We start from the raw sequence: 9,963 nt of genomic DNA, 5'->3' as shown, positions 1-9,963 counted from the left end.
TTCCTGTATTGCTTTCTCTCTCTTGAGTACGTCACAACTTACATCTGCATTCTCTGTCAAAAGCTTTCTCAACAGCTGAGCGTTCCAATGACTCAAACGCCCAACTTTTGTTCTCCTGATTTTGAGACAAGTACAGAAGAGCCAAAGTACACAAAACATGGTGTCCTTGTTTCGCTGGAAGACAATGAAGACAATAATTTCTTAGAGGATCAAAGAAAACCATTCCAAAGTCCTTAATACATTTGAATCATGTTACTCTGATGCCGTGAGTTTAGAGATGTAAGCAATTTCTTATAATGCCCCTGAGCCAGGATTTGTGCAAGTAATATGACGATTCTGCCCTCATCTGCTCATAGTTATAACTTTTTCTTACCATATGCATTTAAAATTGCTATGCCTGGCAATAGAATACAGGTCCTGCCTGCAGGCATACAGTTTAAAGATAAAAGACAGCATTCAGACTCCCAGGACCAGCAGAAGAATTTAAAAGAACAAAAACAGAAAGTCCTTGCTTGTAGACATGTATTCTGTAAATAAAGGCACACAAACATCCATAAAGAAGTGGAGGGGAAAAATAAAAAGGAGAATATTTTGCTCCAGAAACTAAACTGTCTCATATACCCACTTTGGAAAATAATAATAATAATAATAATAATAATAATAATAATAATAATAATAATCTTTATTTATACCCCACCACCATCTCCCCAACGGGGACTCGGGGCGGCTTACATGGGGCCATGCCCAGAACAATACAATATAACAGAATATAAAAAGAACAACAAATCATAACACATTGAACAATACAATAAATGATAATATACACTACATTACGCAAAATCGGGGATCACTTTTCTAAATCTAAATCTACCATAAATATCCATGTATAATTTGATCTCATGTGTTTGTCTGGACTAAAATTACAGATTTTGATATGATTCGTGGAAAATTTAGGCTTATTCCATAGAGAGGAGAACTCACTTTTGCCTCCCTGACTGTCACTGCAATTTCCCCACCCAGACATTCAAAAAGGCCAGTGGAGAAAGTAGAGGGTTGGAAAAGTGTTTCTTTGAGGTTCTCCTGGGATGGACTAAGCTCTAACCTTTCACTAGTCAACAGGGAGATTTTTTTTCTTCTTTTTTTTGGTAAGAGTTAGCGTAAAGTACGCATTAATCTGTGGATAAGGTGACTTAGGTTTTTGGAGTTAATTTTTGACTAAAATTTCTAGATGTATATTTGAGTATATAACCAGCGACTAGTGTCACAGTAATGGTGGTTGCGATATTTGTGATAGTTTCTCCCACTAATGCTCTGAGATTCAAGACTGATGAAAGATTCTTATTTTATTGGAATGAAGTCTGAGTTGAGGGAAAAGTATGAATGGCTAACATTTTGGGTAAAGGTTACGAGCTCTAGGAGTCATATTTCTGAGTCAAGAATGCAGTGATTCAGCCTCATCAGTTATGATTTCTGTTCTATATGACAACATTATTTCCTCCTTCTAGGTAGTGACCCTATAGGGATTATGAATACAGCCCTAAAATTTCTTTGGAAAGCGGAGAGTCATGAGGTAACATGTCTTCTGAACTGGTTTTTCTCTCTAAAGACTTCTCTGAGTGAAGGACAACAGCAAAAGGTGGAGTTCCTTGATGCTTCCTTGAGTGCAATATGGGAAATTTGCAGGGAGAGGACCAATTCTGAGGGCTGCTTTTGTTTACACTTTTAGAATGAAGGGTGCAACCTTATGAATACTAACTTGAACATAAATCCACCAGCACTTGGAAATGTTATCCTTTTGGATTTGAATCCAATACATTTGGAGGATGTACTCAAAAAGTAATATTTTATTTTGTCTTTTAAACGTTTATTCCATACCTTTTCTATGGAACCTTTAAGATATAGTTGTTGTTGTTGTTTATTCGTTCAGTTGCTTCTGACTCTTTGTGACCTCATGGACCAACCCAAGCCAGAACTTCCTGTCAGCTGTCACCGCCCCCAGTTCCTTCAAGGTCAAGCCAGTCACATGAAGGATACCGTATTACGTGGAAATGCTTCACAGGCCTGAGCTCTAAATGATGCACGAGGCTAATGCATTTTGACTTGGTTTTAAAAAACTTGTAAATATCTAGATCTTACAGGAAGATTTAGATCTCTGCATGCATTGGGGGTAGGGGGAGGTGGTACTGCCTCCTAGGATTGGCATCTGTGATCACAAACTGCACAGATTTTCTTTCATTTGTATGCTATTCTGTCTGACAATTTTTCTATCTTGAATTTCAAAAAGAAGCTTTGTGAATGCATGTTACTGTAGTGTTTAACTGAACAGATAGGTTATTTAAAATTCTTATCCTCAAAAAAATATATACCCTGTTTCCCCGAAAATAAGACATCCCCGAAAAATAAGCGGCATCGACCATGGTATCCTTCTGGGGAGGCTCGCCGGGATGGGTCTCGGTGGCACGGTTTTGCTGTGGCTCCAGTCCTTCCTGGAGGGCCGCTCCCAGATGGTGAAGCTGGGGGATACTTGCTCGGACCCCTGGCCATTGACCTGTGGGGTCCCGCAAGGGTCTATCTTATCCCCCATGCTATTCAACATCTACATGAAACCGCTGGGAGAGGTCATCCGGAGTTTTGGAGGGTGTTGCCATCTCTACGCAGATGACACGCAAATCCACTACTTGTTTCCATCTGAATCCAAGGAAGCCCCTCGGATGCTGAACCAGTGCCTGGCCGCTGTGGCGGACTGGATGAGGATGAACAAGCTGAGGATCAATCCTGACAAGACAGAGGCCCTCCTGGTCAGTCGCTCGTCGGATCGGGGTATTGGGTGGTAACCTGTGCTGGACGGGGTTGCACTCCCCCTGAAATCACAGGTCCGCAGTTTGGGGGTCCTACTGGACTCAGTGCTGACGCTTGAGGCGCAGGTGTCGGCGGTGGCCGGGAGGGCCTTTGCACAACTCAAGCTTGTGTGCCAACTGCGACCATACCTCGTGAAGTCTGACTTGACCACGGTGGTGCATGCCTTAGTTACCTCTAGACTGGACTACTGTAATGCGCTCTACGTGGGGCTTCCCTTGAAGATGGCCCGGAAACTACAATTGGTCCAGCGCTCGGCTGCCAGATTAATAACGGGGGCGAGTTACAGTGAGAGATCGACTCCCCTGTTCAAGGAGCTCCACTGGCTGCCTTTTATTTTCCGGTTCCAATTCAAGGTGTATACCATCACATATAAACCCCTAAACGGTTTGGGACCCACCTACCTTCGTGACCGTATCTCCTATCATAAGCCTACACGATCCCTTCGCTCATCAGGGGAAGCTCTCCTGTCCCCACTCCGGATATCCCAGACCCGCCTTGTGGGAACAAGAGAGAGGGCCTTTTCTGCTGTGGCCCCCCGATTGTGGAATTCACTGCCCGCTGAGATTAGGCAAGCCCCCACACTAGCAGCCTTCAAGAAAGACTTGAAAACATGGCTCTTCTGCTGTGCTTTTGGAGAGTAACCATTTTATATTTCTTTTCCGTTGCTCCGTCTAATATCTGTCCTCCAGAATACCCCACTTCCTTATGACCCTGTTCACTGTGATTTTTATTTTTATGCCTCTCTCACCCCGAGTTTTAACTTAATGTTCATGTGGTCTGCCCTTGTTTTTCATTGTCTCCTTGTTTTATTTTGTAATGGATATTATTATTTATTGTATTGTGATGTGTTGTTCTTTTATATGCTGTTTACATTGTATTGTTTTAGGCATGGCCCCATGTAAGCCGCCCCGAGTCCCCGTTGGGGAGATGGTGGCGGGGTATAAATAAAGTTTTATTTATATTATTATTATTATTATTATTATTATTATTATTATTATTATTATTATTCTCCATTTATGTATCTGGATTCTCAGAAACTGAGGACTTGCCTTATTGTTTGTTTTTTTCATTCATTATAACTTGAATCAAGAACTAAATTTTGGGGATCCTTACTGTCTTCTTTACATTCTGATACTATTAGAGAAAGGATTGTCTATTGTATGTCTGATACTGACTCTATGGCAGTAGTTCTCAACTTGTTGGTCCCCAGGAGTTTTGGCTTACAACTGTCAGAAATCCCAGCCATTTTACCACCTGTTAGGATTTCTGGGAGTTGAAGGCCAAAACCACTGCTTTATGGTAATTTGCAAACTTTTCCTATTGTCCCCTAGCAGCCATGGAAGGGCAAGATTTATCACCTATGTTACAATTGATTGGTCTGAGGATGCTGTTATTTAATCATAGCATTGATGTTTACAATGATTGTATTATAATTCCATAGAATGTTTTTAAAAATATTTAAGATCTATATGGTATGTATTTTATGTAGCACTTTTGAATTGTTGCACATCTTTTTGTACTTACTGATCTTCTATGAGAATAACAAAGAGTCATTTATAAATTAATAATAATAAAGTATTTACTATTAATTAATTGTTTAAAGGGCTGGAAAACAGGATAGGGATTTTTGAGGCACTAAGATTCTGAGGGACAGCTGGTAATGTTGCTATGTGGTTTTGTTGTCGACCGCGTTTTAGGGGATCGGGCCCTTAAGGAGAGACCCGACCCGGTCCTGAGGGAACGGACCTTGGCGAAGCCAAAAGGAGAATATGAGCCGCAATACAACCTGGAGCCGAAATGAAGAAGGTCCGCCAAAGATGAAGGAAAATCCGCCAAGGAGTCTTTATTTAGCGATTCAGCTGAAAAGGACACTAGTACCGATCATTCAGTCTACTAGCGTAACATATGTTTCAAATAAAGCCATATTTATACAATGTTTCGGTCTGACAGCCCTTTGAATTTCCCGCCCCGCTTCCCCGCCCATCTGATCGCGGATAGGCTGGGAGGTTGAACGAGGTGGGCTTTCGTTTCCCGCCTTGCTCTGCTGGCCCAATGGGGAGCCACTTTTTGTCCCCACCCGGGCCAATCAGAGAGGAGGAGGCGGGAGCTATTGAAACAATGAGGTGACAGGACAGGAAATATCAGATTAATTCTGGCCCAGCCGATTTCTAAAGGAATTAATGGCACCCATCAGGGATGTCCGGGGTCCTGTCACGTTCACAGATCTTAGATATGCCTTTGGGGTGTCAGACGGGAAGTAAAGAAGGGTGGTGATGAGCCGTCATTGACGGGCTCCACAGGGGTGCCTTCCTGAGGCGTCCTGGCCTGGGATATGACAATGTTTGCCTTGGGGGCGAGTCACCTTTAGGAATTTTGGTGACTCAAACCCTATATTGTCCATGCGATCGGAATGAGATTGGATTAAACGGTGGCAGATTATCCTTTTGTTTTTGGGAAGGGAGGTCTGGGTCATAGGGCTAGAGTTCACGTTGGGGTCATAATATTTCCCATTTGATTTCATGATTTGACAATTATATGGGATAGAATGAAAATTAAAATAAAGTTGGAACATAAACCCTGCTGGGAAGAATACATATTTTCCGGGGATCCCAAAGAGTACAAATACATATAGGCAGATAGATAGATTTCAAGGAAATAAAGGAGAATCCATAAAGGTGGGTGACATTGCATAAAGGGGAATCATGGATGATATAAACAATTGAAAACATTTGATAAGAACGAGGTTTACAACATCTGGGGAACCCAATATGGAAAGTCATAGAAGTGGAGTTTTAGCAGCATGATTTTACAATTCATGAAGTTGTTATCTCTTGCCTCAGAATGCAGGGATAATCCACAGTAAACTCCAGTAAAAAGTCTCAATCACCTTCTACTATAAATATATGGAATATAGAACATAAAGTCTTGATTTTTGAACTATCTTTTACAAAGTCCTGGAGGGGAGGTCACCTCGATCACATTTTCCCCCCTTCGGGGCTTGGAAATGGCTATGAACATTTCCCAAAGCCCCGACATTTCACTGCATGCAGGGCCTCTGCCTTGGTAGATCAGATTGTGCCTTTTTGTTGGAGGGCAGGAGCTTGAAGAGGTGAAAGCTGAGGTTCAGTCAGTGGTGGGTGATCCCATGGTGTTGAAACAGATGTCCCTTGGTCTGGAGTCATGGGAAATGGAGCATGAAGGTGGAGGTGGTGAGGGCTGGGGATGATGGAGGCTGTGATGCAGTACTCCCATTTGGCTGCCTTTTCTTGGCTGCAGCTTGGGCCCCCCTTTGTAGTTGGCAGCTGGGGGCAACTGGGCACAGCTTCTGCGCCTCACAGCACGGCGCCTCCTGGTGACTGCAGGCAGGTCCAGCACTCCAACAGAGGAGACGGAAAGGAGAGAGTGCCTAGGGAAACTAAGGACAGATTATAAGCCCCCCTCCCTCCCGTGGTGGGGTTAGTCAGGGAAGTCACTCATACCTTGTGAGGGCTCCAGCAGTCCTGGGGTCCTTCTTTGGCACAGCTCTGGTGAAAGTGGAACATCCTTCCCTCATGGTGGTCACTGGTAGAATCCTGTTCATTTCTTCTGGGACATCTTCTGCCATGGCGGCCAATTCTGTCCCCTGGTGATGTCATGAGGGCCTCCTTGGCAGCGTCAAAGGCAGACCTGCACTCAGTAGCCCTTTGCCAGGGCAGAACCAGGCCAGCTGGAGGGCACCATACGGTGGTCTGGCCATAAAAGCCTGCCATGTGCAAGAATCCTTTCAGCAGTGTCTTAGTCTCTAGCCCCTGAGCCAGGCAGATGGGGCTGCTTCCCCCGTAGGGGTCTCAGATCAGCCACAGGTGGGGCTGTCTCTTCTGGGTGACTGGGGGTCCGGGCTTACCCTCACAGGACCATCTCCAATGGCCTCTGGGTTCTAGCTGCTGCATGAAATCCACAGCGCACTCCGAGAGCCCCTACCCAGGTCTTAGAACTGTTCATGGTGGCAGGTATGGATTATGGGTCTTGCAGTCTGGTCTGATGTCCTCAGTCAGGTGGTTGGGTCCGGTCCTCTGGATCTCTTCAGCTGTGCCTGGAAGGTCCCCTGGACTCTGTACTGCCCCCCCTCATAATTAAAGGCAGTTAGAGGGATTTTTAAAACATTCACACGCATGCACTCAGGGAAAGGGAGGGAGAAGGACCCGAAAGGAAGAAAGGAGATTGTTGGGGAACTGTGGAGAGTGAAAGAGTGCCTTTACTATAAAAGTAAACCAGGATTTTGACTGAATGTTTATAAGGAGAAACGGGGATGCTGGGAAGGAAGGGGGGGGGAGCTTTGAAAAAGGAGAATGTTGAAGTGCATTTTGGCCTAGGAAAACATGAAGTGGAAGAGAGAGAGAGAGAGAGAAAAAACTCACATATAGAAAAATACATCAATTCTTCCATCCCCCCCCCTTTTCTCTCTAAGATAAGGGAGGCTTGAGGAGAGAGAGACAAGAAAAAGTTAAAACCACAGAAGCAGCAGGTTTTCTCTGGGGGGGGGGGGTCTCACAAAATATTAGGGCTTGAACCTTTGAAAATAGGGAGGTGAGATGGCACAGAAGAAAAGGGAGGGAGAGAGAGCATAGCACTAAGCTAGTCCATTCCAGCCCTCCTTCCCAGAAAACTATATATCACTGGTGGCTTTTAAGGCAACGGGATGAGTAGAGAAGAGTTTACAGCCCACACATTACATAAACACACAAAATTTAATCAACACTTTTCTGGGAGTCCCCTTCCCCCACCCAAATCCTTTGCCATGCTTCCCAGATGGGAAAGAAAGAAAAAGGGGAAATTAAGAAACAGAAGCGGCTAAAGGAATGGCCCCCCTCCCCCCTTTTGTAAGGACCAAAGGAAATATAAGACAACACTGAGGTAAAATCTTAGGGATAGTGTCTAGAAAATGGGAACAAAGGGAAATAAGGGATTTTAAAAGGTGAGAAGAGAGGAAGGAGAGGAGAAATGGATTTGAGATTTGAGGGAGAGAGAGAGATTTTCACTCAGGCCGGGGAAGAGAGAGAGAGAGAAAAGAAAAAAAGGGTACAATTTGAGGGTAGGCAAGGCAGAATATCAAGTTGGAGAAGATTTGATTTGAAAGAAGGAAGCAATCCTTGGAGAACTATAGATCTTGGTGGCAGGCTTCAGGACTGAATCTTCTCCCCCCTTTGCCCCTCCAAAAACAGGAAGAGGAAAAAAGTGTCCTCTTTGCACAATCTCCCCGCGGCCCCTCCTTCTCCTCTCTCTCCAAGAGAGGAATGAGCGCAGAGAGAGAGAGAGAGAGAGAGAGAGAGAGCCTGGTGGGGGCAAGAGAAGGAGGGGGATGGTGGGGCGATTCTTCCCATCTGAGGAAAACTCAGAATGTGGCAGGAGTTGAGTGGCAGGGGCAGATACAATTTGGGGGGGGGGCATCAGGCTTCAAAGGAACGGCTGGGATGGGGGCTGAGAGAGTGTGACTTGAGAAGAGGAACAGTGTTTTGGATCAGGTGTGTTTCGGGGTGAGAGGGGAGGGGGCTGGGAGCCCTCCTTCACGATAGACTGGGCTGAACTCTCTGGAGGGGAATTTCTTGGGGGGGGGATCCCTGAAGTAAGGGTTCCCTTGGAAGGCCAATTTGGGAGTCCTGGATCAGTGTAGGACTCAGGGTGAGGAGAAAAAGTAGGGATAGGGATTGGGGGAGAGGGCAAGCAAATGTGTCCAGAAAATCCTCTGGAGGAGGGGGTAAGGGGAAGTAGGTCTAGAGAGGAGCTTCTGAGGAGGGTAGGTTTGGAGCCCACGTCCCTGCATGGGAAGACTTGGACCCCCTCTCCCCTTCCACTCTCCCTCTGGCTTAAGGCCATGAACATCGCAGCATAAGCAAGTTGGGACCACTTGCCCTCCCCCTGGCGAGTCACCTTAGGTCAACACTCTGAATTCGGCGACTCGAGCAAGGGGGGGCAAGCTGTTCCCCCTTCAAGGGCCACAAGGGGCCACTTATGTGCTCTGAGTTAGCCCAACCTGGCCTGCACCATGTTTTTCGATGCAAAGCCCACCCCAATTGGCCAGGATCTTGCCCAATGGAGAATCCCTGGGGATGTCTGCTGGGGTGGGACACCCTAGACGTGCTGAACAAACACCCATTCTTGGCTCAGCCCCTGCCCAGACCTGACAGTTAACGGAGTAACGACTCACCCAACCGGCTAGGTGCCGCTCATCCTTCCGAGAGTTCCCTCCACCAAGACTGAATGGCTGGCGTCCGTGGAATCCGCAGGTGCCCCGGGAACACAACCGTTCCCCTACCCCACGGTCCTTGAACCTGTAATCTTACAAGCCAGACTGTTCTCACACGCCCCCCGGGTGCCAGCGTTTCACCAGGAATTTGTTACCGAGCCCTGATCCGAAGTGCAATACCTCCAGAGCTCCGCCCACCTGGGTCTCAACAACGGGGCCGGTTCCCTTTTATTTTTTTCCAGGGCGTCCCCTGTTTCACGTTGGCGCCTTTCCTTCGAGGAGCTAAAAATCTGCTTCCTCCTATCTGGCTCCTTTGTTCAGTACCCTGAATCAGATCTAGAGAGAGAAAGGGACTGCCAGAGAAATTTGGATGTGAAATGAGGTCAAATTGTTGGTCGGAGGGCCCTCCTTGCAGCCGTTTCTCTCCCCAACCTGTTCCAGAATATCTGGACCAAGGTCGCCGCTTGGAATTTTAGCCTAAAAAATTGATTTTTGGAACTTCCAAGCAAGTCCCTTCGTGGTAAAGCCAAATTATGTTGTCGACCGCGTTTTAGGGGATCGGGCCCTTAAGGAGAGACCCGACCCGGTCCTGAGGGAACGGACCTTGGCGAAGCCAAAAGGAGAATATGAGCCGCAATACAACCTGGAGCCGAAATGAAGAAGGTCCGCCAAAGATGAAGGAAAATCCGCCAAGGAGTCTTTATTTAGCGATTCAGCTGAAAAGGACACTAGTACCGATCATTCAGTCTACTAGCGTAACATATGTTTCAAATAAAGCCATATTTATACAATGTTTCGGTCTGACAGCCCTTTGAATTTCCCGCCCCGCTTCCCCGCCCATCTGATCGCGGATAGGCTGGGAGGTTGAACGAGGCGGGCTT

General features: G+C 46.1%; 1 long non-coding RNA gene across 1 annotated transcript; it reads right to left on the bottom strand.

The window, feature by feature from the left end:
- Positions 1–4,677: 4,677 nt before the first annotated feature.
- Positions 4,678–9,200, bottom strand: LOC134296427 (uncharacterized). Its single transcript, XR_010003163.1, has 2 exons — positions 6,743–9,200; positions 4,678–6,601 (listed from the first exon to the last, which is right to left on the bottom strand). It is a non-coding gene; the product is annotated as an uncharacterized LOC134296427 (long non-coding RNA).
- Between the last annotated feature and the right edge of the window lie 763 nt (positions 9,201–9,963).

Source organism: Anolis carolinensis, chromosome 2 (genome assembly GCF_035594765.1).
Source record: "Anolis carolinensis isolate JA03-04 chromosome 2, rAnoCar3.1.pri, whole genome shotgun sequence".
Classification (NCBI taxonomy): Eukaryota; Metazoa; Chordata; class Lepidosauria; order Squamata; family Dactyloidae; genus Anolis; species Anolis carolinensis.
Note: the sequence above shows the minus strand (reverse complement) of the source record. Positions and strands in the feature narration are given on the sequence as shown.